Raw genomic sequence first — 21,598 nt, 5'->3', positions numbered from 1 at the left:
GCTTAATGGACAAAGCGTGCATAGGTGCTTCTATTCGAATCCAAAACATCGACAAGAACTAAACTAACAATCCAAAATATATACATTCCCCCAGATTTAACTTTTTTTTATTATCTCAAAGAAATCATAACTATAATTTGGAGGAAGTTTAGAGTGAGGGAGTTACCGAGTGATGCATGCTAAATATTTTAGTCATTCATATTGATCCTGTCCGAACCAGGGGTCAACGAACGCTGGGGACGTGGCGCTCCCTACTGGATCCTCGAGTGCTACGGCGAACCTGCAACAAAACCGAGCCGGGAGGGGTGTCCCGGCGACGGCCCTCCGACGCTCAAGTCAGGCGAAGGAATAGATGAAAGTGGTTGCCGGATGAAGACTCGCGTACCTCCGGTTGAAGAAGTGGAGGCCTTATATAGACTTCGGAGGTCGATGTACATATACCGAGGCACACACCGTGTCCTCAACCCATACCGTATGGGTTTGTCGAGGAGCTTGCACGACTTCGCGAAGACGAGCACGTCTTTGATGGGACGGAGCACGCCTTTGATGGGACGCTTGATGATGTCCTAAGATCCCGTATATCATCCGCCGTCAAGATGTTTCTATCCTTGCCTTTTCTTACTCCCCGTCGATCATCCGACCGGTCGGGCGATCGGGTGTGATCCGCGGGGCTTCTGGTCATGTGCTCTCGGGTGATGTTTTATTCCTTCGGAAAGGCCCTCGCTTCGCCTTTCCTACTGCTCATCATGAGGCTCGAACCCGACCGGCGGGTGTATTGCTTCCGCCGAAGCTTCAGGTCGTCGCCCTTATCCGCTCGCCAAGGCCTTTGGCCTCTCGCGGCGTTGATCGCTAAATGGGGTCCCCATTCTTGCCGGATCACTTGCCTCCTCTTCAAGTCTAAGGAGGCAATGTGTCCGAACGGGCGGTCGTCGCCTTACCGCCGCTTATGATATACCTAGAGCCGTTCGGCCCTCATAACTCATCATCCGCTCGGCTCTTCGTTCTGGATGTCTTGGCGTCCAGCGTGGATGTTTGCTTGTCTAAATCTTCTCGAAAATCGTGCAAATCCTTTCCATTAAGTCGAAGCATACGCGGTATGGGCGCATTAATTGCGCCTGGTGACAGAGCGCCACGTGGCTCTTCTTGTGTGGCGGTGATGATCCGTACGATGGGACGCGGTTACTTTGAAATGGACGGTTAGATGATGACCTCGTCTCTCGTGACCTGCATCCGACGGACGAGGTCGACCAGCCTCGTTCGCATAAAGCCTTCGTCTCCGCCCTTACGCCGCATTTCTCTGTTTCATCGCCCATCCTCCGTCGAAGGTGCCCGCGGCTGCTTCATTCCGGTTGTCCTAGCTCTCGCCTCTCGGTGGTTTTCGGCTTTCTGGTGATCTTCTCCGTTCACCTTTCCTCAGTAAGCTTCTCCCTTCCTTTCGTTCGGCCTTTCCCTTTCGAGTGGAACTCCTTTCGTTCCCTTGCTTGCGAACTCTTATCTGTCCTCCATTTCCGAGTTTCCTTCGGCTTCCTTCTTTCTTTTTCTTGATACTTCAGTCATGACAAGCACTTCCGTACCCACTGTGGATGTTCATGGCCCTTGGTACATGACCATGGAGAGTCGGTTTGATGAAGAGGGCGCTCGTCGTCTTGTTCGGACGTATGGGATCCCTGATGACTATGAAATAGTTATAGCCGACTCGGCCGACCGGCCCCATAACCCGCCGATCGGTACCATTTGTTTTTTTCTGGACCAATTCCAGGGCGGCCTTAGATTTCCTACCCATCCCTTTATTTTGGAGGTTTGTAATTATTTCCGCATCCCGCTCGGCCAACTTGTGCCTCCTGAGCGGGGTGGTTGTCCTCTTTAAGCTGCACAGTATCCCACTTGACCCCAAAATATTCCACTTCTTCTTCTATCCCAAACAATCCGAGCTGGGCACTTTCATTTTCCAAAGTAGAATAGGCTTTAAATTTTTTGATAATATGCTGACCTCTAACAAGCACTGGAAGGAGTTCTTCTTCTACATACGACTTCCCGAGCGGCCAGCATTCAACCAATGTGCCGACCCAGCCGGAGGTCGGAAAATTCAGAAGCAATCCGGCCTACCTTCATGCGGTGAACTGGTTGTCCGGTCAGCGGTACAAAATCGACCAGTTGCTTCTCAAGGGGGTGTTGTATATTTTCGGATTATCTCCCGTTCGGGCCAATCTCCCCTACCGCATGAGTAAGGACTTTTTACTCTCTTCGCCTTTTTTGTCTAACTGATTTTAATTTCTTCCATTACAGCTGAAGTCATGTGGCGCTCCAAGGCCACCGATCATCTGAAGTTGAAGGCCGTGGAGATTGAGGCGGCTACCAAAAAAGAACTCGCCGAGCGGGGTCTAATCCCCAGCCGCCCGGCAGCTACAGGAGAGGGGGGGACGCAGTCCGCCCTTCAACAGAAGTTGAGGCGGATCCTGTTTCCTCTGCCCCGGCCGAGCTGGGAGTTCCCCAGGCCGGGGATTCACCACGGGAAGTTCGGCGAAAACGTCGTAGAGACCCCAGCCTCCCGCCGACCCAAGAAGGCGAACCCCAGGAGCCGATCGAGGTCGCTTCGCCCAGTCGCACGCCGTCGCAGATCAGGACCCCCGTGGCCTCGCCCACCGCACAGCCCTCTGGCTCTCCTCCACTGACTCGTCGTCGCTTACGACGGTTGGGCGAGACTTCAACCATAGGGGAGTTCTCGGGCCAGGCGACTGCGGCTGAGGAAGTGTCGGCCGGCCACCCGACCGTCAAGACTACCCTTCGATTCCCATCGGAGGAATATTTACTGTCTGTTTGGTGCTCATTTGTAGAGTCAGTTAAGCTATACGTGTCTCCCACTAGACAACCGATCAGGTTAATCAATTGACTCGTTTTCCTCGAAATCGTTTAGCGCTTGGCTATACTGTTTGAATGCGAAGTATTGGCAAACCGACGGCCGATCGGACTTAAACAATTTAGTTTTTGCGAATGCTCGTCGCGCGGATGTTTATAGACAATCGGCGCGGTTCTCGATTTTTAACGACGGAGCTCGTCGGTGCGGCTCTACGGTTTAACGTCTGGCTAGACGGTCTGCCGGAGAGTTTATAGACGCCGGCTCTCGATCTTTAACGACGGAGCTCGCGGTGCGTTATTTATAGCCGGCGCGGCTCGATGTTTAACGACGTCGTCGGTCTTCCTTCGAAACGCGTCGCCGGCTTCTCTCGATCTTTAACGCTCGACGGCCGGTTATTTATAGCCGGTCGTGCCTCGATCTTTAACGACGGAGCTCATCGGCGCGGATATTTATAGCCGGTCGGCGCGGCTCTCGATCTTTAACGACGGAGCTCGTCGGCGCGGATATTTATAGCCGGTCGGCGCGGCTCTAGATCTTTAACGACGGATCTCGTCGGTCTTCCGCTCGGATAGTTTATAGATGCCGGCTCGTCTCTTGATCTTTAACGTCGGTGCTCGATGGCGCGGTTATTTATAGCCGGTCGGCGCGGCTCTCGATCTTTAACGACGGAGCTCGTCGGTCTTCCGCTCGGACGTTTATAGACGCCGGCTCGTCTCTTGATCTTTAACGTCGGTGCTCGACGGCGCGGTTATTTATAGCCGGTCGGCGCGGCTCTCGATCTTTAATGACGGAGCTCGTCGGTTTTTACCGTCGCCTCGATTTTTAACGACGGAGCTCGCGGATATTTATAGCCGGTCGCCGCGGCTACGGTTTAACGTCTGGCTAGACGGCGCGGGCCGGTCGGCGCGGCTCTCGATCTTTAACGACGGAGCTCGTCGGTCTTCCGCCTCGAGTTTATAGACGCCTCCTCTCGATCTTTAACGTGCTCGACGGCGGTTGTTTATAGCCGGCCGGTCTCGATCTTTAATGACGGAGCTCGTCGGATATTTATAGCCGGTCGGCGCGGCTCTCGATCTTTAACGACGAGCTCGTCGGCGCGGGTATTTATAGCCCGTCGGCGCGGCTCTTGATCTTTAACCGCTCGGAGGGTTTATAGACGCCGGCTCGTCTCTCGATCTTTAACGACGGAGCTCGTCGGCGCGGATATTTATAGCCGGTCGGCGCGGCTCTACGGTTTAACGTCTGGGCTAGACGGCCTTTAAGGCTAACTCCTTACCAGGTCGAGCGACCTTGGCCTTCATAACTTATCTTGCGCTTGAACAGTCTTTGTGCCCGACCGAACGGCACGTGTCATTTGCTTGCGAATCCAATCGGCTGGGAGGCCTTCACTATTCGGGCGCTTGGCTCGGATAATCCATATGCCCCTTTCACCCAGCTTGGAGAACGTACTCCTGGCCGAACGGCTCAGGGTCTGCTTCGTCGAGCATTTTGGCTCGGATAATTTACCTCCGTCCGGAAGGTACTGGGTCTTCGATCCTCGAGCGCTTGGCTCGACCCATTTACCTCCGGCCGAACGACGCGAGGCCTTCGTTCGGAAAATTATGATGAATTCTACTCCTGAAAGAAACTATATCTGAAAAACTAACCTGCCGATCAGCATAAGATCTAACGCAATTTCTCAACTTCCGAATACCCGTGGGGTGAGGTGGATACAATGTACTTCGTCGAAATTTATCTAAGGCCAGGAGGATGGCGAAACTTCCCGGTCGGTCCTCCATGGCCGCTCGGCCTACCAGAGATGGAGGCGGCCTGCTGCTTTATCCTTTTACTTGAGCCTTCTGCTCCCATTGCTCCACGAGCCTTCGTCAGCGAGCGCCGGGCTCGGATACTATACCTCCAGCCGAACGGCTCGAGGCCTTCTTCATCGAGCCAAGAGCGCTTGGCTCGTATCTTATGCACCATGAAGATAGGCCGCTCGGCCAATAATTCCAATTGCGCACATTATAACATTTTGCCTTCTACATTTCAAATATACAACCAAACGGAAAATATACAGCACATATTCTATTGGTGCACCTCTCGCCCTGCCCCGGACAGGCTAGAGATAATTTGTGCTTCATGGTGGATCCAAGTGCCAATCCCTCTTCATCCGCTCGGCGGCTTGTCCACCCAACTTCCTCGTATGCGGTCGATTCATCGCCTGACATCAAACTCCCGCTCTTGAGGTTCCAGAAGGAGGGGCTTGCTATAAGTCGAATTCGGGAGATGAAGTATCTGCTTTTGAGGGAAATGGAACTGTGGCAGTCGGTGCTTCTGCTCGGGAGAAGCGTCTGCTTGGAGGGTTTTGCCCTTCCTATGAACCCGAACGGGAGGCTCATCAGATGAAGATCCTTGCTCCCTGTGAGCGGGTGCGTTACAAAGAGTGCCTGAGGGAATGCGACGGTGGCTTGAGGTGCTCCCGCTCGGCCACCCGACGCAGATGTTGCTTGTTGCTCCGGCCGCTCGGCTGATGCTTTTTATTTTTGCTCCACAAGTTTGGCGGCCCTCATCTCGACCAGAGCGTCAAGTGTGTTGTCGCGCCTCGTTCATCGCTCCCGTTCGGATGCGGGAGCTCCCACGACGGCGCCAAATTGATCTGTCAGAACCGGGGTCAACGAACGCTGGGGACGTGGCGCTCCCTGCTGGATCCTCGAGTGCTACGGCGAACCTGCAACAAAACCGAGCCGGGAGGGGTGTCCCGGCGACGGCCCTCCGACGCTCAAGTCAGGCGAAGGAATAGATGAAAGTGGTTGCCGGATGAAGACTCGCGTACCTCCGGTTGAAGAAGTGGAGGCCTTATATAGACTTCTGAGGAGGCTGATGTACATATACCGAGGCACACACACGTGTCCTCAACCCATACCCAGTATGGGCTTGTCAGAGGAGCTTGCCTGACTCCTTACTGCTACAGTACGAGCACGTCTTTGATGGGACAGTGAGCACGTCTTTGATGGGACAGTGAGCGCATGTCCTAAGATCCTGCATATCATTTGCTGTCAGAAGATGTTTCTATCCTTGCCTTTTCTTACTCCCCGTCGATCGTCCGACCGGTCGGCAGTTTCCTCGCGTCCGGCCGATCGGGTGTTCTAATCCGCGCGGGAGCTTCCTGGTCATGTGCTCTCTGGACTGTTCGCAGCGTTGATGTTTTATTCCTTCGGCCGAGCAGGCCCTCTGCTCGGCCTTTCCTACTGTTCATCATGAGCGTCGGAACCCCGACTCCGGCGGGGTGTATTGCTTCCGCTCGGAAGCTTCAGCTGGTCGTCGCCCTCCTTATCCGCTCGGCCAAGGCCTTTGGCCCTCCTCGCGGCGTTGACTGCTAAATGGGGTCCCCCATTCTTACTGCCGGATCACATATGTTGAAGACACCCCTCTATATAGTATTCACATTCTTTCTCAACTTTGAATCCTAAAAAGAAAATCAAACAAGAAAAATCAAGTAGGGGATTAGGGTTAAAACTATGAAACAAGAGAAAAATATAAAGAAAAATAAGAAACTTAGATTGTCTCCCAAGAAGCGTTTGTTTACGATCATAAGCTCAACCCCTTATGAAGTTCATCTAAATCTCATCCTTGGAGGAGTGAGATATTTCATAATCCTCTTGTTAAGGATTCTTAGCCTTGCATTTGTCTTGAATCTTGCACGTGGAGTAGAAATGTACTTGCTTGCTCCAGGTCTTAGGGCACCATCCTTGAATATGACCATCTTTAAATGGTTCCCATGAAATCATCCATGTGGTTACTGTGAAAAATATGACCTACCATAAATATGCTCGAGAAAATATTGATTAATGGCTTCAGATATATCAAATGAAATTTTACTTATATTAATTATCAAAGTGAGTAAATCATCAAACATGGTTTCATGTGTGGTTAGACTTGGTTCTAGCTTCGGTGGGTGAGTGACTAAAAGAGGTGATTCTTGGGGCTTGGTCTCCACTACACAAGTCCCTACACTTCCATCCACAACATCATCATAGGTAGGATAGAATATATCAAGATTAACATCAATAATAGGAGTACTAACAATATCAGTATACACAACTAAATCTTTTTCTTCAAATGCTATCTTCTTGACGTCATTGCTTTATTTTAAGTTGTAATAAAATTTTCAAACTTGATTTGTAAGTTACGAGACCTACTGCAATTATCGGTTGTATGTCTTGTTGTTTCACACACCTCACAATATAATTGTTGTTACAGCCAATCATTATAGTCAAGGAGAACACCCTATTTTTCTCCACCTACTCTATATGCAGGGTCAACTAGTAGTGGACAATCATAAATGACATGCTATGTTGCACAACAATTCTCACAACAATAAGGAGAAAAATTCACATTATTAAATTGATTAAACCATTAATTATGAGCATCCATTTGCTTTATTAGATAAAGACAAGAAAATACAACAAAATAGAATAAAGAAAAGAAATCTAGATTAACCATAATATTATCCAACTAATATTGATTGGCACAGTTCCCTGTAATGGCGTCAAAAATTTTATGTGTGACAAATCCATAAGTGCACAAGGATATTGTCAAGTAATAAAAAATATCAATTCTACGAGGACTATGAATCAAATACCAGTTAGAATTGTAAAATAGGCTATCTAGATAATCAAGGGTTTGTGTGTATCACTAGAGCAAGGAAAGAAACCATAGTTGAGAGAGAGAGAGAGAGATGTAGAGAAAATCACAAAAAGAAGGCAGAGAAATCATAGTAGAAATCAGTTAGATCATAGAGAGAAGACAATAAAATCCCAATGAAAAGACAAAGATGATCACGGAGAGAAGACAGAGTGATCAAAGTAGGAATCGGTGAGTGATCTAGATCAGAAGGAGAGTGATCACAGAAGGAAGGTAGAATGATCTAAATCATAAGGCAAAGAGATCATAGAAGAAAGACAGAGAGACCTAGATTCGAAAGTAGAGTGATCACAGGAAGAGGTAGTGGTAAAGGCAATTCTAGGACTTCAGTTTCACCCAACTGATCATAAACACCTAATCTATGTTTCGTTTTCTATCCTCAATAAATACTTATATAGTAGACTATCCTATGGTATCCGATATGAAATTTTACTTCTACAATAACGTATCAACCCTAATCATTATCTACTTTCGGAATGATCGTAATTAGTGATCGAAACCTAAGGGGACCTTGTAACAAGATCTCTCAATCTCTAATTAACCACATTTCCTACTGCGTGACAGTGAATCATTGTCTACTTTCGAAAGGATCGTAACTAGTGATCGAATTTGAAGGCAATTTTTTTAATCAACAACGTATTTTACAATGACTTTTCAAAACTATTATTTTTAAATATTTTTTTATCCAGTTGGAACAATGATCCAATGAATATTTATCAATGATAATATTTACACAATGCTTAAAATAATGATACATAAATTATTATTATTATTATAATAATAACAAGACGGTGGTTATAAACGGTTATAAATAAAAGTATAAACTATTATATTTTTCCGTTTTAAAACTCACATAAAAAATTAGGATATGCATGCGACTTTCACTAGTAATCATACAAAAATGAAAAATTTTAAACGTAAGAAGCATACACCCGAAACCGAAAAATCAACTCCTATGCGATCCCAAAAGTGTACAACTCTGCTCTCACCTAGCTTGCTCCTTCTAGCTTCGTCTTCTCCGTTTAATCTTCATGGTTCTCTCTCTAGGAAGAGATCTTATTCTCTCTCTAGGAAGCATGTTTGGGGGAATCAGACTTTTGTTTCACCAATTCTCTATCAACCTATTTCTTGGTGAGTGATGCTTTCAAAATCAGTCTTCCTCTAGTAGAAGGTTAATAGACTCTCTCCTTGCCATGTTCCTATCTATTTTGGTCAGAGTTGGAAGAGATTTCATTGCATCTTTATAAACCAACGGATATGTAGTGTTTTCCCCACGCGAGAGGTTTCCGCTGGCCCATTGGTTTCGTTTCGATCTTTTGCCTTTTTGTCTTGCCGTCAGAATGGCTAATTTAGATCGGAGAATATCAGAAAATGGCTTTTTTGATCTCGATCTAAAGGATTATTGGGTTCCCGCCGAAGGCATTGACCGTGCCTTCGGTGATTGGAGGGCGCCTTCCTCGATGCGCCGCTATGATCCCATCGATTACCTCGTTGGATGGTGCTTCTTGCTTCCATCGCCTCAGACCAATCGAGAAATGAAGTCGGTGCGGCAATCTGACTCAGTGATAAAGTCTCATCCTGTCGTTGTGGCTTCATGGATCTCCTTCTCATTTCCTGTCTCTACTCGTCTGCAATATCTCTCCCTTTTCTTTCCTTCTACCTTAGGGATTTCTCCAATACTCTGCGATCCTTTCCTGTGTTGGTCGTCAGCGCCGATATCTGTTGAGGAATTGTTTGATCCGGCCTAGCATCTTTTCAGACTGAGGTAACAGATGATCTTTGTCAATTTTCGCTTGTCTCTAAGAAAGATGCCATCTTTATGGTTGTTTCAGTTTCTTTCTTTTTCAGATCTCTCCAATGCCTCTCCTTGCTATTGTTTAACTTATACGATCAACAGGCTTCTGCCTTCCGTTTAATTTCAAACCTTTGTTGTTTTTTTCCAATTCACTGTAGCTTCTCTATCAGACTGCTAGGCACCTTTTAGCATCAAAATCTAGTTCATGTTTTGCTTTTTGAGTGTAAACCAAACAATGACTTTATGCAAGGAGAGGTTTATTGCAGCTTCTAGATAAATAAGCTTTTGCATATTGGAACTATGGATATGCTTTACTTCACAGTTTCTTCATTAATATGATTATTTTTGGCTTTGTCCATACTAGAGCCAAGTGAGAAATTATGGAATTATCATTTGTTCATGATAGAGATGAGATGTACTTTTGGCAAACTCAATCAGGATCTTTAGGACACTTTTTGGATCCTCTCAGTCAACGCAATCGTGATGAGACTTGGAAGAATATTGTGAATATGTAAGCTTTATTAGGAAAATGTTATGAATATTTATTATAATTTTTCCTTGTATACTAGATGCACTAAAATTGTATAATCTCGTATGAATATATGAAGGGCCTTGAAACTGTTAACATAGAGAATGACAAGCACGAGAAGAAACAATCTTTGTGGGAAATAGTCAAGGTATATTGTTGTTTCCTTGTTGAATTGTAAGTCATGTAAATTTATTGTGCTGCAAAAGATTAGTGATATTGGCCTTTTTAGCAAATGTGGAGCTATAGACTAAGATTAAGGTTTTGACATTTGATCCAGATGTCTTCCTTTTGCTTTAAAAAAGATGTTTAGTGTTCATATTGACAATTGTTTACCTACTTTATGGTCACAAATGTTAAGGCATTATTTTGTGGATAAACCATACGTTGTAGATATGAATATATGATAAGTTACCATTGTAGTGCAAAAGAGTATTCAAGTTATTTAAGATTAACCATTTTTGTTTGAGTAACCTTTATGCTGTAGCATTTAAATTTGTTCAAGTCAACTTTCTTAATTCATATTTACTACTTTGTCAAAATAAGTTCAAAATAAGTTCAAAATGGGGGTATGAGTGTTAACTACAGCCAAGAAGATGCTTGAGTTCAAAATAAGTTCGGCAGTCATGACAATTGAAAATAACATATGGAAATTTATGAAGTATGTTGACAGTGGATGGAATGCATACAAGACCACATACCTGATGAATAGAAAATTTAGGTATTCATAACTCTTTGGTTAAGTGTTGTAAGCTACAAGTGTTTTGGTTATTCATAACTCTTTTGGTTTAGTGAGCCTTCTTTTTGCAACTAGTTCGTTCATCACATGTGTAGATGTGTAGTTTAAACCATATTTTTTGCGCTGAATATTAAAATGCATATTGATATATATATTCACTATGATTAACTTTTAGTCTTTTATCACTTCTTTTGTAGCTGATGCAAGATCCTTGGTCCAACAAGCGAGGAATGAAGCCACATAATTTGGTTTCAAATGGGGATATGAGATGCCTTGTCCAAATGGTATAAACATGCTCTCCCTAGTGGACTTGTATGGTGTTAATCATTGTACATTACCGGTTTATGCATGTAAACAAATGCACTAATTTTGTCCAATTAAACTTGCTTAAAGACTATCTTAGATTTTTCCATTTCGTGTTATCTGCTAGACACCCAATTCCGAACTCGTATCAATTTGAAGGTTGTAACACCCAGTTTTTGAAATATTATTGTTAGAATATTGTGATTGCTAGCTCTTTTTCTTGCATGTTTGTTATTTCAATATTTTCTGTCATAGGTTAATGCTTAGTTTCTATGGAGAACTAAATCCGATAGTTTTATGTAACTGTCAAGATTAGGAAAATTGACTTTCTATTCTTGCCTCATAGTGGAATTTACTATCAAGACATTGATATTTGATCAATCAAAGTGTGCTATGAAGATCTTCTGTTCTTGTTAAACTATGGCTGGTCCATTTTGACTTCTACTAGATTTAGATTTCATGAGACCTTCCATTCAGAATTTGATTTTGTGACTTGTGCTATATTGACCATAATCCAACTATTTGAACTTCTAGTGGGTAGAAGGTCAATAGCATGTTCATTAAGCATTTTATAGAAACTACCTTTGCATTCTGAAGACACTTTTTCCTTCTCTTTTAGTAGCCTTCTCTTTTAGTAGCTTAATATTTTATTTGACATGAATGTCCAGGGTAGCAGATAAATCACAGATAGATACCCAGCATGCCTATATGAGGTCTCTCGAAATATGTTAGATCTTTGTTGATATCTTTAAGATTATGAAATTCCTAGAAGAATGGAAGTCGGTGGAGCCTTCTTCTTGATTTAAATTGCCTAAAAAAAAATTACAACTCTGTTTTGGTGAGTTTTCTTTCCTGCTAAACCATTTTCTATGATGAAAGCATGATAAGCTTCAACCATTTATCATCTTAGTTTATGTATTTTGACTTTTATGAATAGCATTTCTATATTAGTTATGAAATACTTAATTGCTTGAGTCTCTGTGTCCATCTTGGAGGTTTAATTTCTCAACCATGTTTTTTCCTATAGTAAGTAATAATTGATGTTGATCAGATAGATTTAGTTTTCTTTTCTTTGCTATGATTTTTTTTTCTTATTCATTTGGCATATGTGTACGAGAGAACACAGTGAGCACCCTCGGACAGCTTGTATTGACTGTGTGGCTCTTTGTAGTCCTAATTATCAACTCGAGCTATACGGTTAGCTTAACATCGATTCTAACAGTTCAACAGCTCGCCTGGGGGATTACAGGGCTTGACAGTTTCATCTCCTCTACAGAGCCTATCAACTACCAAGAGGGGATGTTTGCGAGGAATTATATGATTGAAGAGCTCAACATTCACGAATCGAGGCTTGTGCCATTGAACTCACCTGAACAGTAGGTTAAGGCTCTTAAGCATGAACCCAAGGGCGTGTTTGGTTCGGATTTATCGCTGATAACCTTAGTTGGTTATCAATGATAACGTTATTTGGTTTAAGTAATTGGTGATTCCTGGTGATACAACATTCCCGCCACATCAGCAATTAGGGAATAAAATCAGGAATCACAAAACCTTAAAAATCTTAGGTTTTCTACGATTCCTAGGTTATCAATATTTTTTTCCAAAATTACCTTTCGAATCACAAAACCTTGCTTGTCTCGACGCTGCCACAGCTGTGATCGGGAGCGTCGTTTCCTTCTTGATCTTCTTTTCCTTCTTCGTCTCCGATTCATATCTTAGACGGATTGTACGCTTAGCTGATTGGTTTCTATCCTTGCATTGGTTCCTGGTAAGGATTCCTGTTTATTCGATCGGGCGAGTGCGAAGTTGATTTTGATTTGGGGTGTTTTGTTCTTTAGGAAAGATGATGTCGAGATCGTATGCGAACCTTCTGGATTTGGTGTCGGGGAACTTCGCGGCGTTGGGGATGGGCGGGGAGCGGGCAGCGCGGCGGATGCCGCGGGTGATGACGGTTCCAGGGACGCTGGAAGACCTGCAGGAGGAGGAGCAGTGGGCCAGCAGCGTGGCGTCGGACATGCAATTGTCGCCTGCGCAGGAGCGGATCATCATCGTGGCGAACCAGTTGCCGGTGTGCACCCGGCGGCGGCCGGATGGACGCGGGTGGTCCTTCGGGGTGGGATGATGACTTGCTGCTACTCCAGCTCAAGGACGGGCGGGCTGCCAGAGGACATGGAGGTGCTCTATGTCGGCTCGCTGAGGGTCGATGTGGAGGCGCACGAGCAGGAAGACGTCGCGCAGACGCTGCTTGAGCGGTTCAAGTGTGTGCATGCGTTCCTGCCGTCGGATCTCCATGACCGGTTCTACCAAGGCTTCTGCAAGGTCAACATCTGGCCGCTTTTCCACTACATGCTCCCCTTCTCTGCCGACCAAGGCGGCGCCGGAGGCAGCCGGTACCTAATTTTTTTTAAATATATTTTCGGATTTTATTTTGAGTGATATAATATCATAATGAGAGTTAATATTTTTCCTTATTATCTTAGATTTTATATAAATGCTTAATATTAAGAAAATAAAAGATTTTGAACGAAATCTAATTAATCTAAATGTATAACATTGATAATAAATGCATATACAGATGGCAAAACAAAATAATAATAATAATAATAATAATCATATAATTAAATCAGGGGTAATATAGTAAATGTCAAGTTAATTATACCATTACCTAGTTGAACCAAACAAGGTTAAGATTATGTTTTATTCACCCATAACCTTGGTTATGTGATTACCTGGTAATCACATAACGAATGTTATACATGATAACTTGAACCAAACTCATCCTAAAGATGGGGGTGTAGCAGCCATAGTAGATGAGGTTCCATTGTGGAGATCTTCGTATCCGCTTACTGTCAGTTCAAGGTCATCGGCCAAGAGTTCACCAAAAATCGATGGGCCAAGGGATTTGTAAGTACCTTAATCAAACAACTAATAATGTAGTCACAATTATAGTATATATTTATAAGGAGTGATCATTTAAAATAGGATAATATGAGTTGGTACTTATAACTTGTATATATATTTTCTATAATTTTTGATATTGTTGAATGATGTATATTAAAAACACAAACTGTTAAATTATTGTATAGTCAATGGTTTATTGTTCTTCAGTGTGTGTTGAGAAATGACGATGGTTAAAAATACAATGGTTAAAATGATAATTTTTAATACAAACGATAACAATTAAAAATTATTGTTTAAGATCCAAAAAATCATGATAATCGACGCGATGAGAAAGATAGGGTGTTCAAAGACAACAGTTATAACTTGTTGTATTTGCACTTAAAACAAAACGGTTAAAATTCGTTATGAAAGATCCAAAAAAAAATTTGTTATAAATTGACGCGTTGAGAAAGATAAGGGTGTTCAAAGACAATGGTTAAAAATCATTGTCTTTTTATTTGAAATACAACGGTGAAAAATCATTGTCATTTTAAGGAAATAATTGTTGTCTTTTCCCTTGAAACACAACGGTAAAAAATCATTGTGTTTCAAGTGAAAAGACAATGATTTTTAAGCGTTGTCTTTGAGTGCCACATCTTTCTCAATGTGTTAATTTACAATGATTTTTTTTTGTCTTTCACAATAGTTTTTAAATGTTGTCTTTTAGTATTTTTGTTGTAATGTGCACTTTCGTATCTGACTCTCTGTTTCTCAATTTTTTATTGGTCGGAGGGTCAGGTTCTCCTTTCAGTTCTTCCCTAAATCCTCATGGAATACAAATCTCATACTTTTGGTATCGAAATCGTGTTAATACGGTAGATTCGGACCATAAATAAATACACATTTTATCAAACAAGAAACATGCAAACATATAGATTAAATAAAAAAATATTCACATATTAAAAGGGATACTCCCTACATCCTAGAATCACTAGAACTATTCTATTGTAAGGAAATTACAAACCAAAAACACTAATAAAAATATTCATACATATCAAAACAAAGATTAAAGATAGAGATATGCTTAGGGAGAAGATTCATGGTGTCTTTGGAGTGGTTCCCTTGCATCAGATGTGGATGGATTGCGGGAGCTGATGAAGGGTTTCCCCTAGAGGGGGAAACCCTCTCCAAGGAGGACGAAGTCCTCTGGTCCCAAATTCCTAATGCAATCAGATGAACTCCCTTATATTGGTGTTGTCACGCCCCAGAGGAGTCCCTGTTAGACAAAAATTCGACAACATCTCCTCTATATCGGTGACAATATAAAGCAATAAATACATACACACAAACATATAACATAATACAACAACTCACACGGTTAGATATAAGCACAACCACGCAGTTAATATACTCAGCCTACCCGGCTGGACAAAGTGAAAATAACCACGTAGTTAATAACAGCTCACCAAGTTGGAAACATGCACAGCGGAAAACATAAAATAATACGAATGTGAGACCAACAACGGCACTAACAAAAATACCTGCAACCACCAGATTTGACTCCAAAATCCACATCGACTTATTGGAAAATAAAATACGCAAAATCAACATACCACCTAATCAGTAACAAAACCAAAAAGAAGACTATCCTTGAGTGTGACATGGGACTAGCAGCCGGGACTCTTCAAGCATCTTCTCAATCATCTACCTGTTATTTGGCGAAAGAAAACCAATTTGCGAGGTGGTGAGTATTGAAACTCAGTGGGTATAGGAAAGATAGTGCATGAACATAATATATAAATAGAGAGTGCCAACAGTATACAGTCTCATAAAAGGAAAAGATAGCAGATACTAAAATGGAACCATAATAAATGCTCATACCTGAAACCATATCCTAGACTAGGTATAGAAGGTCAGAATGGTACTAATATGCTACAGTACTGCTCATAACTACAGAAATAATAAGCAAGGTATATACAAACTTCCAATAAGTAATCCAAGGGCTAAACACCTACAACGTGGACATATCTCAACATAAGTAAGCATATCAGCATATGTGAACAACAACAGTAAGTAAGCAATAACAACATATGTAAACAACAACAGCCAAAGCAAGTATAATAACAGTGTATGCACGGATGGTCACCCCACCCACCTCTCTGTACAACGACCCCTGTATGGTCGAGAGGGCGGATCGATGACAACTGTATCACCCAAAGGCCGCCACTCTCTCGAGCGACCGGATGGACAAGTGTTGAGTAGCTAACTAGCTACACAGCGAAGGGGGTCCCTGCTGCTCACAACTCCAACTACCACTATCCATGAGTGGCTGAGTGTGGCACGACAGGACAAGCGGCATCAACTCCAGCTACCACTCTGTCGAGTGGTCGAGGATGCGGCCCTAGTCAACGACTCTCTCGACCGCAAGAGAGAATTTGTCATTAACATGTATGCAATGATATGATGCGCACAATACAACAGTCATCATATATATATATATATATATATAAACAAGAATCAAGTATGCTACATGAAGCCAGCATGTTCAATATAGAACATAAATAAACAACAATCAAAACATGTAAACATGGTATCTAGTATCTGCTAAATATCAAAGACGACAGTAAGAGATTGTATGGATATAGAAATGAATAACTCAAAGGTTTGAGTGGAAGTATCAAGCGCAAAAAAATAAGAGTGGAGTTAAGATAAAAAAAATCAGTTTCTTATCCAAAATAGTTCATGCACAAAGCTCAAAGTACTAAAAGAAACAAAGCAAGAAGTACTCGTCTTTAACTGTCCATCATGCCAAACAATCCCACATCGTGACGTTCATCTCGAATCAAAGTCCTGCAAATCACAAGATGTACGATTTAGCTAATCACAAATGCAAACACTAGCTAAACCCCAAAACCCAACCTAATTAAGGGAAACCCTAATCGAAATGATTAACCTCAATTATCTCCTTTATAGACCAAATAAGATCCAACCCAATGTCAACCCTAGTTTAATCCATCCAATTGATTAGTTTAGGTTTAATCATATCATCCAACAAATCTAATAATCCTCAATCAACACAATTATTTCCTTGATTGAATTATACTTAACCCAACATTATCAACTCCTTAATGGATATATGTAACAATCCATTGCCACTAAGTTTACCCATCATGAAACCAAATCCACCCCAACACAATTGAGCATTAGATCTAATTCCATGATGCACACATTAAATCTTAAATCAACTCTAAGTACCAAACCAATACCTCTTCTTCTTCAGCGATCGATGTGGCACAACTCGAACTAGTCACTAATGGAGCCAGCTACTAGTTATCGATGGTGTTGTGGCTGAAACTAAACGAAATCCCCGATCCTCCAAGACAATAACCCTAAATCCACATCACGTGAGGATCAAAGACCAATCACTCGATCTATCCACTAGGTTTAGATGTTTACCTCCAAGGTGGCAGCAAGGTAGCTGATGTCTTCCCAAACAACACTCCAAATCAGCACTAAGTCAAGACCTAACCTTCAAATCATATGTTAAGCTAACAAACTACCTCAATATCTCAAAATTGCAAGATGAAATCAAATTGAAACCAAACATTTCTTACCCAAAACCAGCGCTTCTGTTGACGCTCAACTGTTCGAAAGGAAACTTAGCTTGATAATCGAAGCTAGAGAACGGAACGACTATGGTTAGGGCACTATGATTGGCCAACCTTGAAGTTGTGGGGTCGGCCGCTGCTGTGGGGCTTCACCGGCGATGGCGATGGGTGGCGAGCGGCGGTGACTTGGCTTCACGCAGAGAGCTCCGGGAAAAGGAAATCGCCGCTGCTCGGGCTGAGGGGAGGAAGTGTCGGCGCCGTGCAGCTCGGGGGAGAAGAAGAGAAGACGACCGACGCTGGGAAGAGGGGTGTCGGCGACTGTGGCTCTCGCATGATGAGGAGAGACCGGCAACTGTGGCTCGGGAACTCGCGAGAGGGAGCAGGAAGGATGAAGTCGGCGGATCCAAGCTAGAGCAGAGGGAAGGCCAAAATTGGGTCTTGCGGCGTCTGCGACGACGCGAGGAAACTTGCAGAGGGACCCCTTCTCGCTCGTGACCGAAGAGGACGGATCAGTGTCGGCGATGAGAGGGGTGTCGGCGTCGATCGTGTGGAAGAGAAGGAGATGGAGGAGGCGGCGCGGGAGGGAGAGGGAGAGGCGGCAGTGGAGAGGAGGAAGATGTCGGGTAAGAAAATTAGGGATGAGGAGTTTTTATAATTATACTTAGGTTTAATACAATTAAATCCTAAGTTGATTCCTCAATCAACTTCCACTTCCAGATATTTCAAAACAGACTTTTTTTCTCGGGCCCATGAACGCATCCCCTCTAAATATGTCATACGAACTCTGAAAAATACCCAGAAAAATTCAGAAAATTCCTAAAAATTCCATTAAGGCTATTAGCCTATTAAGCCTTATTATTTAATTATTATCTGGTTTGATATTTTACGGGTGTTGAAGATGGTTGCTTTACACGGGCACAGGCGCTTATGTTGGGCGTTGAGGAGCAGACCTTGTGTAACACCCCACCCTCCACTCTACTAGTCTGCGAGGGTGGGACGCTACTGGATTATTAACTTTTCTTAACTAGTGTTGCTCACATGTAAATATCAATACTTAAAACTCTCAAAAACTCAAAGGATACAATAAATAACAGCTGGAAACATAAATAACTCATCTCAACATTCTACTCAATTATTTGTTCCCAATTAAAACTATATATTAATCTAAATATGCTAAAACTATATATTAATCTGAACATGCATGCAACAATAATACAACTCAGATAGCGGAACTAATGTGCATAGCAAATAAAAGGAAGAATTCTAAAACTTAAATTATTCAATGAACAAATCCAGTAACATGAAAGAATAATCCCAACAGTCTAAATACAAAATCTTAATGAATTCTTAAGCAAGGTCCCAAGGCTTCCATAGTCCAGACATCACACATCCATCTCACATCTTCTTGTCGTCTTCCTTCACTATAGCTTTCCTTTCCCTTTATCTGCAGTAAGAGAAAAATGCAACTATAAGCAGAATGTTTAGTAAGCGCTATCTAACTTACAAAACTCGGATATGCATATGAACAGGAAAAGATCTAAGAACTGAATGCTTTAACAGAAACACTACTCATGCTCATCTAATAGCAAGGAAATCAAAACAGACTGAAATGCTAAACATGTAAAGCTGCTCGTGCTCATCTAATAGCAATAAGAAAATCTAAACATGTAAGAATAAAAGAACTAAGCTTGCTGATTTTTTTTAAACTTATGGGAAGGTTATTCCATTTGTTCAAAACTTATACTTTTATACTTCAAAATAATAATCTCTTGGGCTCAGGCTAAGTACCATTGCGTACTCCCTAATAGAAACTGAGGTAGCGAACCACCAGTCATACGAGGGTAAAGACCTTGGTCTTACCAGGGCCGAGACCTCAGAACCGGTCACCTGGATTTGTTTAACGACAACCTCGGAAGTCGGGTACTAGTCTTCTCAAATAAAATACTTGTTACTTGTTAATACTTATAACAAAAGATTGCCTCATACAAATCTGCAATACTTAAACAAATCTAAACTGCAGTGCTAAAATAAAATCTAAAACTGCAGTGCTTAAACGAATTTAAAACATGCAGTACTTAAACAAATTTTAAAACTAAAATGCTTGAATAAAATCTTAGACTGTAGTGCTAGGTTAAAAGATCTAAAACTGCAACGCTTGAACAAAAATCTAACTGAAATGCTTGATTGAATCAATGAAGAATCTACACTGCACATTAAAAACAAAATGACCAAAAGTCTAACAGCATGGTTAACACACAAGTCATCCCTACTCAAAAGTTCCACGGAAAAAATCAAAGTTGCACATCTAATTATGCTACCAATGATCTAACTGGATCTTTCCACAACTAAACTTATTCATACCCATTGCAACACAAACCGAAGACATAACCATCCTCCTGTTCAGTACCACGGTAAGGAAAACAAAAGGGACCGAATTGCTACACATAGACATTCTTTGCAGTGACCACAAAATCGAAACCTACATGCTCAAACAACTAAACCCTTTCATATTCATGGCCTAGTAGCAACAAAATCCGAAACTTGTAAAACTCCATATTTAACTGATCATGCTCATTAAAATCTCAACAGAAAAATCTACATAAAAATCCAAATTTCTAATTAAAGGGAAAAGCAAATCTTGGATCTAGTCTAAATTCCCTAGCAACCACAATCCTTTACAGCATATGCCGAAAACTAAAAGAAACACTAAATCGAAGCTCGAAACTACCCTTACCGCAGGTGAGTAGCACTTATCTTTGCGTTTTTGGACTCACCACCGAAGAAGAAGGCTTCTAGTGTTTCGGATAACTTGAAATCTCAGGCCCTTCTTCGTGTCAACAGGTTCTCCTCGACGTGAGGATCGTGATGGCATGGAAGACTCTCGGATTTGGGTCCTTAGCCGACCGCCGGAGACAAAACCCTAACCTCGGCTTCGTTTCCGCCCGAGAGGAGCCGCCGCGCGCAAGAGAGGGATGAGAAAGGGTTTAGGTCACGGCCAATTAAAAGCCTAAGCTCCTCTCTTATCTCCCTTTATAATACCTAGATATTTCTGTTATCTATTACTGCTTAAATTAATTTCGCCCTCTCTTTGATCAGCACGGCCTTGCTGGGTTCCTGGTCATCCGAAACAACTTAAGACTTTGCTTAACTAGAAGTCTCCGGTTCAATCCTCGGCCCGACCTCTTTTTGCCTTAAATCCATTTCTTTTGGTAAAAATATCAAACGAACTCCAAAAATTGCATAAAAATAATTTAAAATTTTCTAAAAATCTCTAGAATATTTCTAAAGTATTTCTAAATATTTTTAAGTACTATTAGGACTTGTAATGAGAAAATTTGGGTTGTTACAATTCCCCATACCTTATAAAAAGTTCGTCCTCGAACTTAGAATAATTCTGGATATTTCTGTCTCATGCTGTCCTCACGCTCCCAAGTAACTTCCTCGTGCTTTTGGTTCTGCCAGATGACCTTCACTAGTGGTACTTCTTTGTTCCTTAGTCTCTTAACTTTTCTGTCCACTATCTGTATAGGTCTGCTCTCATAGCTAAGATCCTCCTGGATCTGCACTAACTGAGGTTGAATCACTTGGCTAGGGTCGTGGAGGCACTTCTTTAGCATGGAGACATGAAATACATTATGTATTGCTGACATGTCTTGTGGTAAGTCCAGCTTGTAAGCTACTTTCCCAATCCTCTCTGTGATCGGGTAGGGTCCTACGTAGCAGGGACTTAACTTGTCCTTTTTGCCGAATCTCATCACTCCCTTCATAGGAGCAACTTTGAGAAAGACTAAATCCCCTACTTGAAATTCAAGTGGCCTACGGCGTGTGTCAGCAAAACTTTTCTGTCTACTCTGGGCAGTCTCAATTCTCTGTCTGATCTTCTAGATAGCCTGAGTGGTCTCATCTATCATCTCTGTCTGAATGCCCAGCTCCACTTCCATTTCTTTCCTTTCACCTGCTTCTTGCCAACAAATGGGTGATCTGCACTTTCGACCATACAGTGCCTCTTAAGGTGTCATCTTGATAGTGGTCTGGTAGTTATTGTTGTAGGCGAATTCAACTAAATACAGATACCTGCACCAACTACCCTTAAAATCTAATGCACAAGCCCTGAGCATGTCTTCTAAAATCTGATTTACTCGTTCTGTCTGTCCATCAGTCTGGGTATGGAAGGTTGTGCTGAACTTGAGTTTGATGTCTAATACAT

The 21,598-nt window shown here is 42.5% G+C and overlaps 2 long non-coding RNA genes across 4 annotated transcripts; one reads left to right on the top strand and one right to left on the bottom strand.

The window, feature by feature from the left end:
* The first annotated feature begins 9,512 nt into the window (after positions 1-9,512).
* On the top strand, positions 9,513-10,981 carry LOC122028584. The gene is made up of 3 exons (XR_006124868.1): positions 9,513-9,846; positions 9,944-10,012; positions 10,798-10,981. It is a non-coding gene; the product is annotated as an uncharacterized LOC122028584 (long non-coding RNA).
* Positions 10,982-16,486: 5,505 nt separating this feature from the next.
* Positions 16,487-18,026, bottom strand: LOC122030163. 3 transcript variants are annotated; one of them, XR_006125326.1, is made up of 4 exons: positions 17,398-18,026; positions 17,240-17,312; positions 17,050-17,172; positions 16,487-16,633 (listed from the first exon to the last, which is right to left on the bottom strand). It is a non-coding gene; the product is annotated as an uncharacterized LOC122030163 (long non-coding RNA). The 3 variants fall into 3 exon arrangements; XR_006125327.1 differs by having other exon boundaries at positions 17,240-17,307; XR_006125328.1 differs by lacking the exon at positions 17,050-17,172 and having other exon boundaries at positions 17,240-17,307.
* Positions 18,027-21,598: the final 3,572 nt, after the last annotated feature.

Source organism: Zingiber officinale, chromosome 10B (assembly GCF_018446385.1).
Source record: "Zingiber officinale cultivar Zhangliang chromosome 10B, Zo_v1.1, whole genome shotgun sequence".
In the NCBI taxonomy this organism is placed as follows: domain Eukaryota; kingdom Viridiplantae; phylum Streptophyta; class Magnoliopsida; order Zingiberales; family Zingiberaceae; genus Zingiber; species Zingiber officinale.
This window is presented reverse-complemented; position numbering and strand designations above follow the sequence as displayed.